Source organism: Acomys russatus, chromosome 4 (assembly GCF_903995435.1).
Source record: "Acomys russatus chromosome 4, mAcoRus1.1, whole genome shotgun sequence".
Taxonomy (NCBI): domain Eukaryota; kingdom Metazoa; phylum Chordata; class Mammalia; order Rodentia; family Muridae; genus Acomys; species Acomys russatus.
In genome coordinates this window covers 79,269,897-79,292,146 of record NC_067140.1, presented here as the reverse complement: position 1 = coordinate 79,292,146, position 22,250 = coordinate 79,269,897, and the positions used below count along the sequence as shown (strand labels likewise).

Genomic DNA, 22,250 nt, shown 5'->3' with positions numbered 1-22,250 from the left:
AATTGAACTCAGGACCTTTGGAGGAAGAGATAGCGAGTGCTCTTAACCGCTGAGCCCTCTCTCCAGCCTGAATTAGGTTTTAAAGAGAGGATTTGGGGCTGATGAGATGGCTCAGGGTCAAAGCGCTTTCTATGCAGCCTGACTAGCTGAGGTTTGATCTTTGGAATTTACGGTGGAAGCAGAGAACCAACCAGAGAGTTGGTACATGGTGGCTTAAGTCTCCCTCCTACAAATAGGTGGGTTAAACTTTTTTTTTTTTTTTTTAATTTTGTGTTGAGAGAGAGAGACAGAGAGACAGAGAGTGAGTGAGTGTGTTGGCTAATATTTGGAGTGCCATGGATCAATTTCCTAGATTGGTCCCCATCACCTGGAATCAAATGTCACAGGATGGATGTAACTCTGCTGTGTGATTTGTACAAGGACTATTTAGGGAATAGCCTTCCCTAACAAAATGTCTACCTCAATCTCCTCTTTCTGAGTCTTCCACCTCAATTCTTTCATTTATTCAGGAAAATTCCATCTAGAGCTTTACAGATAGACAAGGCCCCATCTTCTCTGCTCTGACCTTTGAGCAATTGTCTTTAGACCTAGGGTTTTTTTTTTTTTTTTTTTGGTTTTTCGAGACAGGGTTTCTCTGTGTAGCCTTGGCTGTCCTGGACTCGCTTTGAAGACCAGGCCGGCCTCAAACTCACAGCAATCCACCTGCCTCTACCTCCCGAGTGCTAGGATTAAAGGCATGAGCCACCACACCCGGCTAGACCCAGGGGCTTTGTGTGAAGTTATTCGGGTTTAAATAAGGCATTTTCCCTGTTGTTCATGGGTTGTGCAATCCTCCTCAGGATGACAGCCACTGCCACCTCAGCTCTGCAGTACCGGGAAGACCAGCCCGTGGCTACAGGGATTCGAACCGTAATCCATCCGCCTAGGCGGAGCTGAGACTGAAAAAGCGGTGGCGTGGAGAGCGGTGTCCCGGAGTGGGCGGGGCCGGCAGGCGACCTCCCTGGGTGGGCGGGGCGTTAGAGACCCGCCCCCGCCCCCGCGCAGAGCTGAGAGCTGCGCTGCGCGGCTCCGCCCCTCTTCGGCCCCGCCCCCCACGGCTCCCCGCAGCTCCTCCCCTCTCTCATTGGCTGAGACGTAGACCCTCCTTTTTGCCCAATCGTCGCAGCCGCGGCGCGGCCGTCCGAGACCTGATTGGCCAGACGACGGCAGAGTGGCGGCTAGTGGACCAATGGGGAGAGGCGGCTCGATGAATGGCTGGTCCGGGTGGGGAAGGCAGGAGGCGGCGATACCCGGCGGAGGGGGCCGTTCGCCAGCTCCGAGGCAGAAAGTGCCACGACTCCACACGCGCGCACGCAGCCAGCGAGCGGCCGGAGCGGACGGCGGACGGGGCGGACGGCGCCGGGGTCGCGGTGTGTGCAGCTGCTCAGGGGCGGCTTCTCGGTGAAGGCTCGGCCGGCTCCTCTCTCGCAGTTCCGCGGCGGCGGCTGCTCTTGCCCTCCCGCTCTCCCTCTCGCGTCTCCCGCTGCAGGTAAGAAAACTTGGTCGGGCCCTGCAGAGGCGGCGGTGGTGGAGGCGCGCGGGCTGGGCCGTCGGGGCGCCGGGCCGGTCGCGCCGCGCCGCGCCGCGAGTGACACGTCTCCTCGGCGGCCCCTCCCCCGGCGCCGCCGGCCCGCCCGCCTGGCAGTGGCCGCGGCCCCTCGGGTGGGACGGAGCTGCGTGTGCCAGGCCGAGCCCGTGCAGGGGCGTCGGCCGAGCGCGCCCCTCGGGCTGGACCCCCTGGCCGGCCGGCCAGAAGCTGCGGCGGCCCCGCGGCGCGACGTGGCGACCCCTCCCTCTCGGCCCGGCCGTCGGGCCGGCCCGCGCGCTCCGAAGTTGGGCTAAGAAAGTTGGCGGCGGGGCGGGGCGGCGCACAGCTGGCGGAGGAAGGGGTTAAGTTTCGGGAAGCCACCGGATGACGTTGCCGGGCCGGAGTCCGGGCCGGAGGGGGGTTGGAGGGGGGGCGGAAGGCGGTGGGCCGGCCTGGGACGAGGGCTGAGACTGGATTGGCGACGCGGGGCCCAGAGCCCCAGGCTGCGAGCCTTGGCCACCGGACACGTCGGCGGCCCCGACGGGGCGGGCGGGGGCCACGGGGCTCGCCTCCGGTGCCGTCCGGGACTGGCCGTAGCAACTTCCCGGAGTACAGGCTGAGTCTCCCTGCTCCCCCTGGCGGCGGGGCCGCAGCACCGTTTCCCGGCGGGGCCGCGAGGAACCGGCACGAGGGTGCCTGACCTGGCCGGGGTTGGGGCCATCCGGAGTCCTGCCTGGCCTCTGTCCCTCCCGCTGCCACGATGAATGGACCGGTGGTGCCAGGCCCGGGCGGAAGCTAGCACCTCCGGCCCGGCGGGCCAAGCGCTCTGGCACTGGGCCCGCCGTCTGTCCCGGCCCGTCAGGCTCCCCGGCTGGCCCGGGGCTGGGAGGCCAACCAGCCCGCGCTTCCAGGGGCTCCTTCACGTATTGTAAGCCACCAGCCAGCCGTAGTTCTGGTAGTCTCAGTCTTCGTAGACGGTTACTAACCAAGTGGTTTCGCCCAAAGCTTTCCCGTTTCCCCATCTGATAGAACGGGGTTCCTGCTTGTCTCTTGTTTGAGAGACAGCGGTGGCGACCCAGCAGAAGTAGGGAGTAGCCAACTTGTATTGATTGTTCTTGTGGGATGTGAGTTTTGGGACGTGGGAAACCAGGGAACAAGGTGGAGCCTGGCTTGCACTGTGAACGACGTAGAGCTGCAGAAATCACACACCTGGATTCAACCCCCTTGAACACCTGAGGCTCAAGTCCGCTAACCTCTGAACCTGGCTTTCCTTATCTCTAACCTGAAGATAGTAAAGATAGTACCACCCACTCACCACTGGGGTTAGGGGAGCTGGCAGGACGTGTGGGATCTTGTGCAAAGCAGAGGGCAATTTGGCAATAACGCCCCGGGGTCAGAGGTCAGGACTGGGAAACACCAAGGAAATGAAACTTTGAAGGACCTGGAGCCTCCCACATCTCTATTGCTTAAAGCCTGCTGGTTGTGTGTTGTGCGTTTGTGTGGGCGCGCCTGGGTGGGATTTTGAGTCGAGGTTCACATTGTAGGCCGAAGAACTACACATTGGACACAGCCGTTTACAGCTGAGTCTCTCTCACCATTCACACCACTTCCTTACGTTTTATTCTGATTGTTCGTGGTTGTCTTAACTTCCTGCACCCTGAGCAATTTCTGCGATCCCTTTAGCAGGCTGCCTAAAGGGAGCCTGTCTTAATGTGTTATTGAACTTTGCACGGTCAGCCCACTATGGTCTGCCAACATGTTTCTCTGCAGAAGCAGCTTCCTGTTCTGAGGGCCTGGAGATGCCACTTCCCTGTGTGTAAGTACAGGGGGAGAGGCTCTAAGAGGTCAGAGCGGACCTCTTAGTAAGTTTTCCATTTAGGTGCCAGGGCAAGGCTGGATTGCCTGGCTCCTGGACAAGTTGAGGCCTACGGAAGGCGAAGATTAGGGGACAAGGACAAGATATCATGAGGTTTGGTAGCATCAGTGGCATATGTTACACCATAACTCTTCTCTTTCATGTTTAGGGCTTGAACTCTAAAGGGTTAGAGTGGTATTAAAATGTATAATTTTTTGTTTTTGTTTTGTTTCCACATTTTTATTGGAGGGCAATAGGGAAGGGGCCTCTTCCATCAACAGAGTATTCACAGCTCCTTCAGCCATTCCAGGCTTGGGGGCTGGGGAGTGAGGGTGGGGGCTAGCGGAATGGGGGGTGAGAGTGGGGGCTAGCGGGGGTGGGGGTGGCTGGGCACATCAGGCAGCTTCCCATCATCTCGCACAGGCACTGGGTGGTTGTAGGGTGTGGCCCAGTTGATCATTTCTGCATACTCGTGTAGGGGCTGATCATGGGCATAATTACAGTGAGGCCCCAGACGGAGAAGGACACTACCAGCACTGGCTCTTTCTTCCCCCAGGCATTCTTGAGGAAGGTGGAGATTTTCCCAGCCATCTTGGTCTTGGTGGAGTATATGGATATTTTTGTTGATGGGAAACATTTTCCTTTTTTCCTCCCCTTTCCTCTTCCCTCTCCTCCCTTCCTCCCTCCTTTTCTCATTTTCTTTTTTCAGTTTTTCAGGACAGAGTCTTAAGTCGTCCTTACTGCCCTCTACATCGTGGAGGTTGACCTTGAACTCTTGATCCTCTCACCTCTACTTCCCAAGGGCTGGGACTACAGGTGTGCACTTTAACATCCGGCTTGATGGAGAGTTTTAAATAAATCCTGAATCAAGTCACATTTGAGCAATTATGTTCTTTGCTGAAATGAGCCTTAACTCTACATGCTACAATAATTATATAGCACCAAACTCAGTTTAAATGGTTGCATGCAAATGATTTAATTGGAATATTGGATTATTGTGTAGCAGGGATACCTTTTAAAAGGACAGGAGCCCAGATTCTTGCTCGTTCTTTATCCCTGGAAGCTTTAGCTGATAGACAAATGCCGGAGGGACAGAACCACCAGTCCTTGTGACTTCCCTGCCCAGATCTTGTTTCCAGAAGGGAAAATGTGCTTTGTGTTATCCCTCTATAAGTTCCAGGCTGACAATGCTGACAGCCTTGTAAGCGTCCCTCTCCAGTGAGTAGTGCAGACATGGGCTGGCTGTTTCCAGGAGGAAGCCAAGATTGGGGCTCTTAAGGTTTTTGAAGCCCAGGGTTTCTGTAGTTCATACTGGTTAGAGAGACTACCATCTCATGGTATAAAAGAATCTGAATCCAACTTAATTTTACAAGATTTGCAGAGCCTGTACCACTGTGTTTTTAGGCATCATAGTAAACCCATACTTAGGATAGGTATAGCTGTTACCCATGAAGTAGATGAGCCCCTGGGAGCCAGCGGATAAGAGGGTTTGGGAACCTGTTCTATTGCCAGCTGCTAGGTGACATCATTTCAGCTTTCTGAACAGGCTGTGGGGTCACACAGTTCTGTCCTGCTGGGACAATAATTACCCAAGGAGTGGGGGGGGGGGGGAAGCACAGAACTAGAAGATTAAAGTGAGTTTTAGTGGCAAGGTGTAGAATCAGTAAACATTTGGCAGTGCAGGAAGGTACTTGGCATTTCGTTCCTTTCTGAAGAGTCTCGCTATTCTGGCCTTTCAAACTCCATACATACAAATATCTGACACATGACTTTGTGTGAAGAAGCTGTTGTCCACAGCAGCGTCATCCACAGTGTGGACAGCTGCAGCCACACACAGCGATGGAAGTTTAAAGTATGTAAGTTAAAGTGCAGTAACATTTTTAACATTCTGTTTTTTAGCCAGGTTACAAAGGCTGAGTAGCTGGATGTAGAGTTCCGTCTTTCTCATCCTCTTGGTAGGTTTGACCAGACAGCACAGGCCGGGATAGCTGCTGTTCTATAAAAGTTCAAGCCTCTGTCCCTCTTGATGACAAGAAAACATAATAATGTTGAACCAGATGAAACGTCCCATTTTGTCCCTCAAAACACATGGCTGATAGCAGTTCATGCACTTAGCCCCAGTAAGTTGCCGCCTTTAGAAAACATTAGCCCTGGGCCTGGGGAGTTAGCTCAGAGGTTAGAGCATTTGCTCTTCATGCTGAGGACTGGGATTTGGTTCCCAGCACCCACATCATGGCTCATAGCTGCTTGTTTCTCCAGCTTCAGGGATGTGAGGTACACGATGCACATACGTACATGCAGATGCTCACACATAAAATAAAAATACACTTTAAAACAAAAAACCCAGTCTCTGTATATGGGGGAAGATGGGTAGGGCAGGGAGACAGGTACCTTTACCTGAAATGAACAACATGAAGATGGTCGAATGTATCAAACATAGGAGAAACGAGCCGGCGCTAGATGGAACGAGTACAGCTCGTAAGGAAAGTAAATATTTAATTCTAAGCGAGGAAGCCTGGGCGATGGAGGCTGCTTAGCATTATAGAATATTAACTCAGGGACTTCTAGGAGATTGTTTTCTTAGGCAGCCAGATTCTGAATGAGTCTCCTGCAACTGGCACGCACACACCCAGATTTAAAGCCAGACCCAGCCTCTGGTTTTAGTTTGAGTGTAGGTAATACATATCTCTCAACTATTCAAATGAGCAGTGACTTTGTAAAGGATGCTCTATAAATTATATGCGTCCAGGTGATTTAGGTGAGGCTGAGATAAGTACCTGCCTGACCCCAGCACTTTCACATCCCAGCATGCTGGGGTTTTCCTCTCTGGGTGGTGTAAGTTATTTCCTGAGCACTGCAGTGACCCCTTGCAGTTCCTGTTACCCTCCGTATGGCTTTGAGAGCTCACTGACACCTGGGGAGAATTCTTGAGTTCTTGGTTGTACTTATGTCAGTGCTCAGTAGACTGACAGAAAGCCGGAGTTTAAGGGAAACCTCTTGTGATGGGCAACTAGTTACTGTCCTGCTGGTCAGAGAGAAGGTCCACTCAGATTGTGCCGCAAAGCATCCATCTCCTGACTTAGAAGTTGAACTAAATGACCATCTTGAATCCAAACCTTTAATTCTGTACCCTAAGCCTTAGCAGGCTGTGAGTAGACAAGGCCTGTGCTAGTCTGTGTCCAGACTCCAAGCCAGGGCCCTGTGTGGATAGAACTTGAAACAAATTACATCTGTTTGGCCAACCTCTTGTTATTAACAAAACCAGCCTTTTAAAAATGGAGAATTTTTTTTTCATTAAAATTTAGGTTTTTAAGGCTTTCACAAGAAACATGAAATTTGGTCTGATTTCTTCGTGGTGTTTGTGAGCCTGTGCTCCTTCAGCAGCAGACCTACCTGAGGCACGTGGCATGCCTGGCCGCCCCTGAGGTTCTTGTCAGCTGCAGTAGGGCCATGCTGCAGCTTAGGGTGCTACGAGCAGCCCTGGGAGGGGGTTCTAATCCCAGGAACAAGGAGTATGATGCTCATTTCTCCTTGGGCTTCAGTGTCCTTCCTATAAAATGGAAGCAGACCAGGTGACTCCATCTCTCAGGCCATGGGCCTTGCTTTCTCTTCCTTGCAAATTGCATCAGCTCTGCTTTCTAAGGGAGAACCAAGTTTGGCCCTTGCCACCGTCTCTGCTCTTCCTTTCTGTCTCCCTGTCACATGTCTCTCTAGCCTGTTTTTTAACTTTTTTTGTTTGTTTTGTTTTTTTGAGCCCTGGCTGTTGGCTGTCCTGGACTCACTTTCTAGACCAGGCTGGCTCAAACTCGAGGAGATCCGCCTGCATCTGCCTCCTGAGTGCTGGGATTAAAGGCGTGTGTCACCGCGCTGTGCTAACATTAGTCTTTGAGGGGTTCTCCAAGTTCTGACTTCACCCGTGCCTTCTAGACTGTTCCTACTTTGGTAGTGTCAGCCCTGTGTCCAGCCAGTGGCCTCCTGGGTCCCCACTCATGCTTGTGCTTCCCCGCCCCTTTCCCCCCTCTTCATCTGCCACACTGGCCACCTCTCTAGTCCTCAGGCTTGTGCTTGCCGTAGGGCTTTGTCATGTGTTACTTTTCCCTGGGGAGCTTTTCCCAGATAGCCACAGAGTTGCTTCCTGACCTGCCTCAGATCTGCTGACCATCTTGTGTAAAGGGACACACACCCTCCATCCTGTCCAGCCTGTGCATAAACTCTCTGCGCCTTCTACCACTTGACATGTGCCCTGCATGTGACCTACCTATCATTGTCTCCACTGGAGCACAAGCTCTGTCAACACAGGGACATTATATGATTCATTTTCCCAGGTGTCCCAGAGTCTAGAACAGTTATGCCACCTAGTAGATGTCCATGCTTGCTGGGCTAATGGAGAGGCTTTTCCAGTGCAAGTCTATAGTCATTTAGCTTAAAGTAGTCTGGATTCCTGGAGCATCAAATATAAATACAAAAACATCCCAGAGCCAAATGGGAGTGAGTTTTGGATTGCCTCCAGTCTGGCTGCAGTTGAGAAATTGACAAGCTCGGTGAATGACGCTGTCAAGTGTCATCAGCCCTTTGCTGCCTTTAGAAGGAGGTTTAGATGAGCAGGGGCCGTGGGCTCCTGGTCTGCAGGACAGTTCTGTGGCCCTGGACTGAGCATGTGTCTTCACTGCTGCTCCCAGGAGGAGCGTTAACAGGGATCACCCACATTTCCCAGGGTACAGCAGGTCCTGGGTCATGCCTGCAGAGAACTTGTCTGCTTAGGAAATAAAACACTATTTTTGGTTTGAACAGTGCGGTGGCTTTTTCTAAAAAGAATTCAATTTTTGCCTGGAGAATAAAAGTGTGCCACAGTGGTAGGAGGGAGAATTACTGTCTTGTAGTTGGCATGGTGTCTTTCTTTGTCTCGGTCAGATTTTCTTATTTTTTATTTTTATTTTTGGTCAGGCTAAGGAGTGAGAGGAGTTGATGAAATTATGTTCTTGCCTCCCCTCACGCAGTGTCTCCTCTGAGACTGCATGGAGAAAGTGGCTGAGGCAAGGGAGGTTGGTTAGTAAGATCAGATTCCAGACCCTTTCTTTCTTTTTTGTCCCCCCTGGGGCCGAGTCTCTCTGTGTAGCCTTGCCTGTCCTAGACTCACTTTATAGACTAGGCTGGTTCGAACTCACAGTGATCCACCTGCCTCTGTCTCCTGAGTGCTGGGATTAAAGGGATGCGCCACCACGCCCGCCTTCCAGACCCTTTCTTATTTCTCTTACACTCTTCTACTTTTGGTAAAGAAATGGCAAGTGCTTCCAGAGTTCAAGTCCTTTGTGGTGGAACATACAAATGACTCATTTTTATAGATGGGCAAAGGCCCTTGTCCATACCAAGGTGCAGTTTTCTGGAACCTCTCGTTCGGTGCTTAAGAGTACAGTTCAACTGTATTAAAACCAGCTTTGTTTTCCATAAGCACTGCTCCTGAATAGGAATTAGATGTAGCTTTATTTCTGTTGGCTGTATTATTTCCTGTAGTCAGTGTTTGTACTGTAGTTAGAAAAGTCACTTCATAGGAATCACAGTGGTTGAAAAAAAGGAAGGAGATGAGGAGTAAATGAATTATTAAAACCCTTAATGAAAAGTCATCTTAGTGACGCGTCAAGGGACTTCTCCAAGGCCCACTTTCGCTGGGCCTTTGAAAGCCGTCCACTCCTCACCATTATAAGTTGCTTCCCTGGTAAGTTGGATGATCCTAGGCCACCTTTTGTACTGTTTTAATTTTTAAAGACAGTGATAAGAACAGAGCACTAGGCAAGGCTAATGAAAAGCCCTGGGCACTCTGGGAAGGGGACACCCTCCTTGGCTGAGGTCCCATTAATTTCTCTCAGGAGAGAACAGTGTCCTGCATGCTTATGGTGGGAGCAAAATCCTCTGTGACAGATTCTTTAGTCCCTAAAGGTATCCCTCCAAACGTGTATGTACTTGAGCCATAGTGAGATACATATTTAAACTGCACACCTTTATTTAACTAGATCTTTTTGTGTTCCTGTGTCCCTTACAGCCTTTCTTCAAGGGTACCTGCTTTCCTGTTTATAACATCACAGAGTCTCTTTGCCAGGGTTTGGACATAATGGAAGTGGATCACGTGACATGTGCTCATTTGTCTTTCCCTTGGTGTGTATGTGAGATCCATCCATGTGGTTGAGGTGGCTGTGGTCCATTCATTTGTTGTTGTTTTGTCCAGTGTGTGGCTGTATCACAGTGTGTGGCTGGCTTCCAGGGAGGAGCTGTTGTGGATAAATAAGCCTGGCATAATTGCTCTCACCCTGACTTTTGGTTAGCATGTGCACATATTTCTATTGGGTCTGATATCTAAATCTGGAATTGTGGCCATAAAGAGGCATATGCTCTGCTTTAGAGAGAAGTGCTGCTGTTTTCAAAGTGCTTGTAGTAATTTATACTCTCACTGCAGTATTTGAGAGCTTGGGTATATTGTAAAATGGCCAGCCTTAAAAAAGATCCAAAGTGAAGTTTGAATCGCCGTTGATAATAAAAAGAATTAATTCTCACGTGCTGGAAGTTCTCTGACGTGGAGTGGGACTGTTGGGCCAGCAGAATTTGTTGATGAAGGTGGGCCTTTGTCAAGGGCTGTGCAGAGGGCTAGGCTGCTGATGCTCTTCACCACACAGCCCAGCCGGGGAAGGAGGAAAGGAGCAGTCCTTCCCAAAGGACCCTTCTCCCTAAGGACTTTATGAAGTGAAGGAACAGACACTTCTGCTTAGAATACTGGCCTGTCCCCAGCGGGCGGTGCTAGGGGTGTGTCCCCATCGGGCTTCCTAGCCCTCACCCCTAGCCTGGGAGGAGTGTTTCTCCACATCCCCATTAGATGCCTCAGACTGCAGCTAATGCTGAACCCTACATATGCTTCGGTTTTGCCTTTCAGTACTTATGATACAGTTGAATTTACAAATTTGGCACTCTGAGAAATAAACAAGAAAAACTAATGAGAAGCAGATTTAACAAGTGTTAACAATATATAGTAATAAGGTCATCTGACTGGCCTATGGAAACCTGAGCACTGAACCCACATTGCTGGTAAGGAAGTGGGGTCCGCCCATGCCTCCATGGTAGTGAGTCAAATGGGTGGCCAAGGGTTATTAAAACCTCCAAAGGTGAAACTGTGGATACAGAGGGACTTGTGTGTCCAGCTCTTGATTAGGAAGGTTGTTTCTGGGGCCTTTTTGTCATGTAGGGGTAATCTTTCTTTTAAACTGAAGACTTAGTGAGCTGTAATTTGGCGTAGCTATGAGCGGCGCAGTGGCAGATAGCATGGAAGGGCCACCGGGTCTCTGGTGATAGAGGTTGTCTAGACCAGTCTTCTGACTTGGACAAGTTCTAACTAAAATATTTAAAAATGCCTCTGAAGCATAGGATGGCCCAGAAGATTCACTAGGGTATCCAGGAGGCCAAACAGCCCTGAAGAGCCTTTAGCAAACTAGACCAACATTATTTCTAGGGACGAAGGGCAGAGACCAGTGTGGGCAGCATGCTAGGCAATGATCCTAAGAGCTGCAACCACCACGGCCTCTGGAGCCTTGAGGGAGAAAACAGATTGATCGGCATGAAACAGACATGGTGTAGTTGAGTGGTCAGTTCCTGCTTAGCATTGAGGTGGCCCTGGCTCCCATCCCCAGCATGGCAGAAAACATTTTCCTACCCCAGAGCTGCTAAGGTATGGGGAGCACAGCCTGGACGTGGGGTTCAAAAGCTGCCCCTCATGAAAGTCATAGGACATGCTGGGAAGTTCAAGCCCATTTAAGATTCTGTGCTTCAGAGGTGACTAGACAGTGCTCCTGGGCCAGTCCTCAGTGTTTGAGGAGCACACCTTTTCCTGGTCTTTGAGAACCCCAATGCATGCTGGTACGGATGTGGAGAGCAGATGGCTATGGAACAAGGAACTGACACAAAGGTTGCAAAGTGCTGTGCACAGAGCCTGGCAGGAACCAGCCCTGTGAGTGCCCGAGGTAGAGTTATTGACACGGGTTTAAATGCCACTACTTACTGTGCTAAAAGTAATAGGCAAGGTTCAAAATATCTACAAGTAATAGAAACTATAGAATGATCTAGCACATTTGAAAAGGGGCCAAGAATAACTTAAAGGTATGAAAAGTTCAGTAGTTGTAATAAAAATACACCAGGTGGATCCAGTAGCCGATTAGATAAGACTGATCAGAAGAACCGGGTTAGAAGGCAGAGCAGAGCAGAAGGAAGTAATGCAGAGTTCACTGCAGAAAACCAGACGGTGGAGACAAGGGGCGGACTGAGAAGTGTGCTGAGTTACAGTCCCAGGGCGGAGGAGAGGACAGCCCGTGTGTGAGGAGACAGGAGCTGGTAATCAGACAGGATAGACGAGACACCGTCTTTTCAAAAATCCCATACAACCCAAATAGATTAAAAGTAAGTCCACATGGAGGCCATTCATGCTGTAACTAGAGAGCAGCTCAGCGGTGAGACCGTTGTCAGGCAGAAGCAAGGCTGTCACTAGCAGCACATGAGGAGCTCTCAGGGTGTCCTGGAGGAAAGGGTGAGTGAGGAAGGGGGTCGGGACTTGGGGAATCTTAACAATGCCATGGTGTTGGTGAGACTGAACACTGTGAGATCAAATGCCTAAAAACAGTACTTAGGGAGAGAAAGGAATTAGTGGGACAGGAGACAAGTTTTGTTTAACTTGTATGACCCCTTAATGTTGATTCCTGCACCCCCCCAATAGTTACCACTAAAGAAGTAAAGAGCGGGCTACTTCTGTAATACCAGAAGAGGAGACAAAACATTGAAAAGTAATCAAGAAAGATAGAGACAAAAGCATCCCAGGACAGATGGGAAACTAATGTTAGACAAAATACAGATTTAAGCCCAAGTGTGTTAGCATTCATATTAAATGCCAGTTACCCAGATACTGTAGTTGAAGCATAAAGGTACTGTTTGTGCTGAATTTTAAAAACAGCCATTGCATTGCCACAGACACAGTGGAAGAGGATCTAGGTATAGGAATACCATGTGCTGTGCTGTATGCTAGCCGAGGGTAGCCTGGCCTACATAGAAAGACCCTGTCCTAAAGAGAAGAACAGAAAGAAAACTGATGTGTCAGGCTTATGAGAATCGACTTTAAGGCAGGAAAAAAAGCACATTGTAATTCAAGTGTAAAAGCTTTATAGAGAAGGTCAATTCAACAATTTCAGTGTTTTATTTTCTAAAAAATTAATTTTGTGTGTGTCTATGATCACAGGACAACTTGTGGGAGGGAGGGAGTTCTCTCCCTCTGCTGTGGGTTCCAGGGATTGAACTGCCTGTCAGGCTTCTCAGCCAGTGCCTGTACTTGCTGAGCGCCTGCACTGGCCCTCTCTTAATGTTTGAATTAACATAATCTCAATGTAAAAAGTGAAAATGGTGAGAACATTTAGGGGATGGTCTAATTTATAACCACAGTAGAGAATTTATTGATCCTATAGCTAATCAACAACTTTGGATGAAACGGTGAGGAGTGCAGTATGTACGTGACTGTGTAAAAGTAAACTGCGCAGCCACGTAACACACACTTCCTAGTGCTCAGAAGGCTGCCTGGGGCCTTACAGCCAGTCACTCCAGTTAAATAAGAAACAGGGCTAAGAAGATAAATAGAATATTCCCATGTATTTGGAAATTTGAAAATACTTCTAATGTTTGTAGGTCATAAAGTAGGGAAATATAAAATGTTTTGAGAGCAATAAAGAAAATGCTACATATTAAATTTGTGTATATAGCTGAAATATTTTCTGACAGATTAATAACTTTAAACACATTCAAAAAGAGAAGAAAATTATTGAGCAATGCATCTATCTTGATGCAATTTATGCTAACTAGGATAAAAAGCAATTTCTTTAACCTGATAAAAAGAGTGAGCCTGAGTCAGCCATGAAGTAGTAGAAGAAAGAGCAAAGGAAACAAAACCAGCAGCAGAGCCGCGCCACCTCAGCAGAGCCGCGCCACCTCAGCAGAGCCGCGCCACCTCAGCAGAGCCGCGCCACCTCAGCAGAGCCGCGCCACCTCAGCAGAGCCAACGGCATCGCAGATGTCAAGCAACACCACGAGCAACATGAGGTCTATGGAGTGAGGCTGCACTATGGACTCAGTAAGACAAGTGGGATTTAGGAAGATCATGCTAAATTACTATTTTTAAATTAATACCATTGGTGCTTGTCTAAAGCAGCCAGGTCCAGTGGCGCACAGCTGTGTCCTGAGCACTCTGAAGGCTGAGGTTGGAAAGGTCTGAGGCCAGTCTTAAGGTGTATAGCTAGGCATGCTTAGCGGAGGAGAGAGGCACTCCACATCAGACATAGCTGTTCTTCACAGGCTAACAGGACAAACATCTTGCAAGTTGTGACAATACTGGTACCTTTCTAGAAAATCGAACTTCTCAGTACTAAATGTAAGAGAGAGAAAACTGCATGCTCCTGTGTCATAAGGGAATGGATCTGTGAGTAAGCCTCATAAAGAAAACACCGGGCCAAATGCTTTCTCTGGTTTGCCCTACCAAGCATGTAAAGAGTAAACATTCTGTTTCTTCTTAGACATGGGGGGGGGGGAGGAGGGAGGGAAAGGACGTCATGCAGCTACTCATTGTGATGTCAGCCAACCTTGTTCTGTAAGAATAGTAGAAGGAAGGAGATCACCAGTCGTCTCGTACCTAAGACTAAAAGCCGAACCCAGCAGTACGTGTAATGACAACGTGGTGTGTGTCCCAGAATGCAAACCTTCGTTAGAGTGTGCTCCTCTCTTATGCTGACAGGGCACAATAGTAGAAAGCTGTTTATCTTAACCAAGAAAATACATGATAAATATATAAAATATATTCTACCGTAGAATCATGCATAGTAGGGGTAAAAAGTGATTTCTTTATCCTGGGGAGGATATCTGCAAAAAGTCAGCAAGGATCACCATACAGTGAGGCGCCTCCATTGTCCCCTTCGATGTGGGAGAGGTGCCTGCTGTCCTCTCTTTAGCAATTGTCATAGAGGCCCTACTCTACAAAAACTCAGAAAAAAAAATTAAAAATGTGTCAAGATTGGGGAAAAAAGGGAACAAACTGATATATATGATTACAGAGAAAGAATGTAAAGGCGTGTCACGAGACTTGGGCAGAGTTGCTCAGGAGAACAGTAACTGCTGGAGACTCTTGCACACCCTTGTACGCCAGCACTAGACGACAGGACTTTAGCGGCCGGTCCCAGGAGACGAAAATTGAAAAGCAAGGACCTCTCTCCTCTCCAGCACCAGGCAAAAACATTTCTCCACCAGGATGCCTGTGTTTCTCTCTTGGGATTTATTGACAGAAGAGTGCTGGTTGTCAAACATCCTGATGGAATGTTTAGTAATTCTACCATGCTATAGCTACTGGGTCTGCTGTTAGTTGGTGCAGTGCTGACTGGTCTCTACTTCCTGGGGATGAATGTCGACTCCAGTAGAGAGCTGTGCGGCCAGTTGTCTCTCTTGAGGATCCTTGGTCGTGTGTGTAGGGCCGTCATCTTCCTTAGTAGAGTGGAAGCTGGTGCCTTGTAGGCTCCCAGAGGATTTAGGTCTGTTCAAACACCTAGTTTTTCAAAAAATTTAGTGAAACACAAAAAACTTGTTAATTCTTTATTTTCCCCCTCAGGCATAGAACTTGAATCTGAAATGGCTGATGACTAAGCAAGGCTTATAATAGAATATATTTCTATTTTTAGTGTCCATACTCTTTAATATGAATAGCATTGTTTCTTTAAAGTAGGAAGTTACTTTTAGCATGAGATAAATTATTTCAAAATCCTACTTGTAGTTGCTCCCTTTTCTCTGTTAACATACACACACACACACACACACACACACACACACACACACACACACACACACACACACACACACACACACACACACACACACACACACACACACACACACACACACACCCCAAAGCAAAACAAACAAACAAACCAGGTTAAGCTGCTGTGGGGTCCATGCCTGTAATCCCAGCAGTCAGAGAGGCAGAGGCAAGTGGATCTCTCTGAGCTCGAGACCAGCCTGGTCTGCAAAGTGACTCTAGGACAGCCAGGGCTGCACAGTCAACCAACCAACCAACAAAACAAAACAGGTTACATGTAAGTTTTTAGATGAGAGGTTCTGATGCTTCTTTGGAAATATTAGTTGATGTCAGTGAGCATTACTCTTCATAGGGAGCAAAGAGATTGCCAGGAAAGTGAGAGGAAGGGCTGAGGCCCAAACCGACCTGACTTCAGGATATTGTCGGGTGGAGTGTGGGCAGCTGATGCCATCTTGGGCCTTAATGTTTAGGTGGAACAGGAATCTGAGATAGGCAGCGGGGACTAACTCATAGTATGTCCTGCACTTTTGAAGGGCTACACCGTCCACGAAAGGATAGCAGTTTTCTGCTTAGGAGCAAGAGGAAACGACAGGTGACAGCCTAGCTGTCCTGTCCCGAGGCAGGGGGGGCAGAAGCTGAACATTTTCTATCAGATGCCCCTGCTGCATAGAACCCTCAGTCCATGGATGGCCACTCCCTTCAAGGCCTGGTTGAAACAAAGATAAAATGATTTTTAAGGGAAAGTCGCTGAAGAATTCCACTGTAAAGCCCAACAGAAATGTAGTACAGAGTCACAATTAAAGGTAGAAGGTAAGGAAAGAATAGAAAAGAGGTTTAAAAAGAAAGGTACCATGAAAGCAACCAGGCAGACTTGAAAATGACAGAGCAAGTTGAAGGATTCATTAAGGAGCTGGTTGGAGATTACAGTACGAGAGAGTGGTGAATGAATCTTAAACCTGAAGTCTTCCCTGATGTCTGCACAAAAGAAATAAGGGGACACCTGGAAGGACCAGGAGGAGCGAGACAATTGTCAAAGGAACTCAGTGACAAAGGGTCTTGCAGAATTGATGCCAATATGCTGACTCCTCAAACTTGGAAAGCTCAGTAGCCCAAATAAAATGAAATACACACTTGTATTTTGTGGATTCTTTAGAACCCTGGAAATAGAACTTGAAGTGGTGAGAAAGGCTGGGGAGAGCACAAGGTCCTGTGTGCAGACCCCCACATGAAGGTGGGCAGGCGTTGTGTCCACCTGTAGCCCCAGCATTTGAGAGGCAGAGACAGGATGCCTGCAAGAAGCTGGCTGGCTAGGCTGCCAGTGAGCTCAGGGTTCATGAGAAACCCTGCCTCAACAAAGTACTCAAGAATGATGGAGGGAGACTTGAAGCCAACTTGGGGCCTCTCTGTGTCTACGAACATGTGCATTCACACCTGACATGTCACACATGTGTACACACGGCGTGTACACATATGTAAAAGATGTTGAGAGATAAAAAGATGCAGGATTACAGTAGGTCGGCAGCACTCTTTCTACCAACAGAGAAAAGCCAGAAGATAAAATCAGTCTTTAGAGGGGTGAAGAAAGCTTTTATATGGATTCTGTTCAGTTAAGAATGGAGGTGAAATAAAAAGCTTTCTAGGGAGTGAGGACTGTAAAAGTAGATCAGGGAGCTATTCCTACTCAAAGAATTGACCAAAAGGGGTCTCTGCAAGACCTAATGGGACGAAGCAGAGGAAGCAATGATGAACAAATGGCCAACCCCTGAGTAATTACACAAGTATCAGGTGTCTGTCAGAGCAACAGTGACTAGTCGAGACGTGCAAGATGGGGCAGGGCTACAGCAGTAGACTCAAAGCTTTTTAGGTTTTCCTCTTGGAGCACGGGATGAAGGAAGGAAACTGAGTCAGGTATGTTAGGAAAATGTGGGGTAAAGAACATTTCAGCTAAAACAGTTAAAGCTGCTGGGTGTGTTTGTACACTTCTGTGATCCGAGCGCGTGGGAAGCAGATGTCCAAGTGTGAAGCTGGCCTGGTTTACCTAGAGTGTTCCAGGCCAGCCAGGGATGTATATTGTGACCCCATCTCAACAAACAAATGTTAAAGGGAACTCATTTTAAAAGAAGTACAGTGTTTAACACCCAAGCTATGAAGCAAGAAAGGATAGTGCTTTTGAATAATCAAACACTGAAAAGGGGGGCGGGTATAAGTAAAGAAATGCTGTTATCAGTGTGCACCTCAAAACAGAATGAATGAGTCCATAGTACAGAAAACCACAGTACATGTTGGTGGACTAAACCCAAGACAGAGTGCCACTGGGATTAAAATAAAGTCCAGCTATATACTGGGTTTAGGAGTAACACTTAAAATATGAATACAGAAAGGTTGAAAAGAAAAAGAGAAAAAGTCTAACACTAGTTTTACAAGAGGTGGAGAAACTTTGAAAATAATCAAACTAGAATTTAATGAAAAAAAATCATTATTATATGGAAGAGGGTCATTCTCAAATGAGAAGAGAAATAGCTACTCAACCAGGAAGATATATTGTGATTTCATATCCTAACAAAGTGGTCTCAAATAAAACATAAATTGATAGATTCTAAGAAGCAACTGAAAAGTGAGCATAGTGGGAAGGCGAGAGCTCTCCACAGCAGTAGAGTTAGGCAAAGTCTAGCCGTAAGAGAAGGGGAGAGAGTTGACTGGCTTTTAGAGCATACTTAAAAATACGGCCATTTATCTGTGATAATTCAGTCCCTTCTCCGTGTTAAGAAAGTTAACTACATCGCCACGTCACACATCGAAGCAGAAGCACGTGGGGATTTGGAAACTGAACAGTGATGTAAATGTTTTGCAGCTTTAAGATCAAGCCCTACAAGTATTTGGAGGAAATGTGTTGCCTCAAAAATTTGCTGCCAGGAGAGGACCCGAAACTATCATGCATCCATGCCAAGAAGCTGGAAAACAGTGTAACCAGTGGAAGGTGGCGGGAATAATGAAGTGTAGCTGGATTACAAACCCAAAAGTTGGTTCTGCAGTCAGCCTCACATAGTGTTGGTGGCTGCATCCGTGCTCTCCTCTGTTAGGAAAGCTCTCTGGCATCCACCCTGACAGCCGATCCCATCCTAGGTTTCTGAAGCCACAGAACAAGCGCAGGCTTACACAAACTGTCCTAGTGAGCAGGAGTGATGGGCTGATCTGAGCTCATTAGATAAGAGTCTAGTGGCCCTGCCACCCGCATGAGAGCAGTGAGAGTGACCCGGTTTCTCTAGCTTTGAAGACAAAGGCCATGGAAAACTAGACAAATCAAATCTAGAGATGTTATTTAAAAATAATTTCTGCCTCAGTCCCAGTCATGGGGGGCCGGGAGAGTAAGGGGAAAATGAGAGAGAGGGAGGAATGGGAGGATACAAGGGATGGGATAACCACTGAGATGTAATATGAATAAATTAATAAAATATTAAAAAAAGAATTTCTGTCAAATGTTTGTTTCAGACATTTGTTTCAGACATAGTTAACCATAGTCTAAAAATATTAAATGGACAATTCCAGAAATAATGAATCACTTTTACATTTTATATCATTCTCAAACTTTTTTTTTTTTCCTGGTTTTTCAAGGCAGGATTTCTCTGTGTAGCCTTAGCTGTCCTGGACTCACTTCATAGACCAGGCTGTCCTCGAAGTCACAGAGATCTGCCTGCCTCTGCCTCCTGAGTGCTGAGATTGAAGGCATGTGTTGTTTTTGTTTTTCTTTCTTTCTTCCTTTTTTTTTTCATTCTCATACTTTTGAGAGCCATCCCAGGACATGACTTGTCCCGCTATTCAGTGCGTCTACATTGTATACACTCTGTCCCGCTGTCTTCATTTAATTACGGCCCTCAAAAACAAGGCAGTGATGATGTCAGTGGTGTCACATTATTATAATTGCTTTATTGTTGTGTTGCTTTTTACTGTCTTAGTTTGTAAGCTGTAGCATAGCTGCATGTACATAGGAGAAACCATGCTATACACATGCAGGGCTCAGGACTATGTGTCAGGGTTCTTTTGTGCTCTTGAAACTGAGCCCTCGCAGATAAAAGGGAGCTACTGTATTATATATAATATATTTCACATTAAAGGAGAGAAATGTCAGATGATGTGAAAAGCAGTTGCCAAATTCAGTGCTTACTTTTTAAAATGGCAGCTGAGAAGATAATGCACACTACTTAATCCAATGAAAGGGTTCCACTAAAACTGCATTACTTCTGTATGTGACAGTGAGACCTGAGCAGTTGGGTGCAGGAACCTCAGGGAAGCTCCCACTACCAGCTCTCCTCAGAACTGAGGTAATGTAGCACAGAGGGCAAGAAGCAGGACTTAGTTCCCCCCTGCATAAGTAGTTTTCTGCCAAGAAAATCAAAGCAAATTTATAAACTTTGCAGTTTGACAAGAGTTTAGCATAATATAAGCTGGATAAATGATACATATATAAACATCATGGCTTTACTGGTTGTATATAGCTGAGAAAATGGACAAAATAATTCACAAGATATGCTTTTTCTTTAGGATATTATAAAAAGCAATAATCTTGATTTCACAAAGATATGGAAGACTTTCATGGAGAAAAATCATAAAAATTTCTAAAAGCTTGAAATAAAAAACAGCGTCATCAGTGTAATGCTGTATGGCATTGCTGCTCATTGATGGAGTTCCTGTGGTCACAACATCAGTTATCCTAAGTTTATCTGTGAATTCAGCATGATTCAAATGAAAAGTTCAGTAGAAATTCTGAAGGGCAGGTATATGTTTAATCTATTTTACTGGGTTCTTATTTCTTTGGGTTTTTTTGTTTGTGTGTTTGTTTTGTTTTAGTTTTTTGAGACAGGGTTTCTCTGTGTAACAGCTCTAGCTGTGTTGGAACTCGCTCTGTAGACCAGGATGGCCTTGAACTCACAGAGTTCTGCCTACCTCTGCCTCCCAAGTGCTGGGTTTAAAGGCGTGTGCCATCACCGTCTGGCCTGTGCTCTTATTTCTACCATCCTTCTCCACCCCAGTCCCTTCCAACACCTCAACACCAGATAGGAGAGACAGGTTAGTGGGGAGGGCAGCGTTGAGCTCTTTTTAGAACTTCTGCTGATTAGGGGCAGTGAGTTCCTTGGGGCCAGTCCATCTTTGTCTTCTCAGGATACCTCCAACTTCTTCTCACCTTCTCTTTTCTCTCAACCACTTGACAAACCAGCAGCAGGAGCAGAACCAGCAGGAGGAATGGCCACACCTCCTCTCTCCGGTCTTTTTATAGCCTCTCTAGAGTCCCCAGAATTAAACTATCTTCAGCTGGCAGAATCACCCCCTGCCAGAGCACTCATGAGGCAAATAGTCTGCTGCTGTGAACAGTCTGAGGCCGACCATATCCCGTACCTGGGATTAAGCAAACACATGTTTACAGAACACAACTGGGTTTTGTTTGTTTTCCACACAGGGTTTCTGTACCACAAAGATTCTCCTGCCTCTGCCTCCTGAGTGCTGGGGTAAAGGCGTGTGCCACCACCTCCTGGCTATAACTGGATTTTTAAACACACCAAAATACTCACTACAGGTATAAGCTGAAAACATGATGCTAATCTAGACCTTAAGTAAATACACTAGTGGAGCAGGGTATAGACTGCACAAGAGAGCCCAGCAGTAGCACAGAGGACGGAGCAGCCCAGGCAGGTGTGGCAGTGCTGACGACAAAGCCAACGATGACAAAGGGAGCCCCCAGTGAACGAGCCCACCTCATGGCAAAAGGCATTACTGAAGTTCTCCAGTGAGTTCATCCAGGGCTCCTGGGCAGGGGAAGGATGCTGCCTCTGAGCTGTCTCCAGCTCTCTATTAAGTTTGCAGAAGGAAGTAACTGAACTGTGGCTTGTGTCACTGGGTACAAACCACTCTAGGAACTGGCTTTGAATGGCAGGAATATGAGCGAGGTTCTTTACTCTGGTAAACATTGTCACTCCTGCTCTGTGTGCGTAGCATCGGATTTAAACCATAAGCATGTAAAAATATGGCTGTTAGCATGTCATAGGCGTTCAAAGGAATGAGCCTAAGTTAATTTGTATTTGTATGAGTTTCAAAATGAAGATTAGCTAAAAATTGCCAGCTGTCACTCCAAATAATACCCTTTACATAGAAGTTACAGTATGTAAAACAGTGTTGTATTTTGTTTGTAGAGATAATATCTTTTTGTTTATTTATATGTAACATATGCATGTTCATAAGTAATAAGTGGTCTATTCAATAGTGTTGTCCTTTTTGGAAGTCAGTTACACACACACACACACACACACACACACAGTATCTGAAGTCAGTGTGGAAAATGTTAGCATTTAGCATACCTGATTGGTGGGGAAATACTACTTTCCTTCTTATACTTCTGTGTATCTGATCTTTGATAACACAAGCTTACTGTCCCTTCCCCAAAATGCTTATACTAGAAGCATTTCAGATGTGGGCCTTTGTTTTCATCTTTGACTTTGGAATGTATCTATGAGATATTTTAGGGATGAACCCAAGTCTGAACACTGAACTTCATTCACGTTTCTTACATAATTATGTACTCAAGTAAGTTTATGTGTTTTAAGGTACTTTTAAAAAATAAACATTTATAATTTTCATGTGCATGTGTGTGTGCCTGTGTGAATTTATGTGTACCATGTACATGGAGTAGCTCCTGGATTCAAAAGAGGGTGTCAGACACCCTGAAACTGCAGTTGTGAGCCAACGTGTAGGTATTGGGAAAGAAACCTTGGTCCTCTGTAAGAGTACTTGCACTGAATCCCCAATTATATATATTTTTTAATGTGCCTGATTTAAATTGTTTTATTTTTTGAGCTAGGGTCTTGTTCCAAAGCTTAGGCTGGCTTTGAACTCAAATCCTCCTATATGGGCCTCCTGAGTGCCCCTGGGATTACAGACATGTTCCTACACCTGGCCTCTGCCTGTGAGAA

General features: G+C 47.0%; 1 protein-coding gene across 3 annotated transcripts in view; it reads left to right on the top strand.

Moving 5' to 3' along the window:
- The first annotated feature begins 1,476 nt into the window (after nt 1-1,476).
- Nucleotides 1,477-22,250, top strand: part of Rrbp1 (ribosome binding protein 1) — a 64,343-nt gene continuing 43,569 nt past the window's right edge. For all 3 annotated transcript variants that reach the window (XM_051144762.1, XM_051144761.1, XM_051144763.1), the window contains exon 1: nt 1,477-1,528. The gene's annotated coding sequence lies outside the window, so the exon portion shown is untranslated. The remainder of the gene's footprint in view (nt 1,529-22,250) is intronic.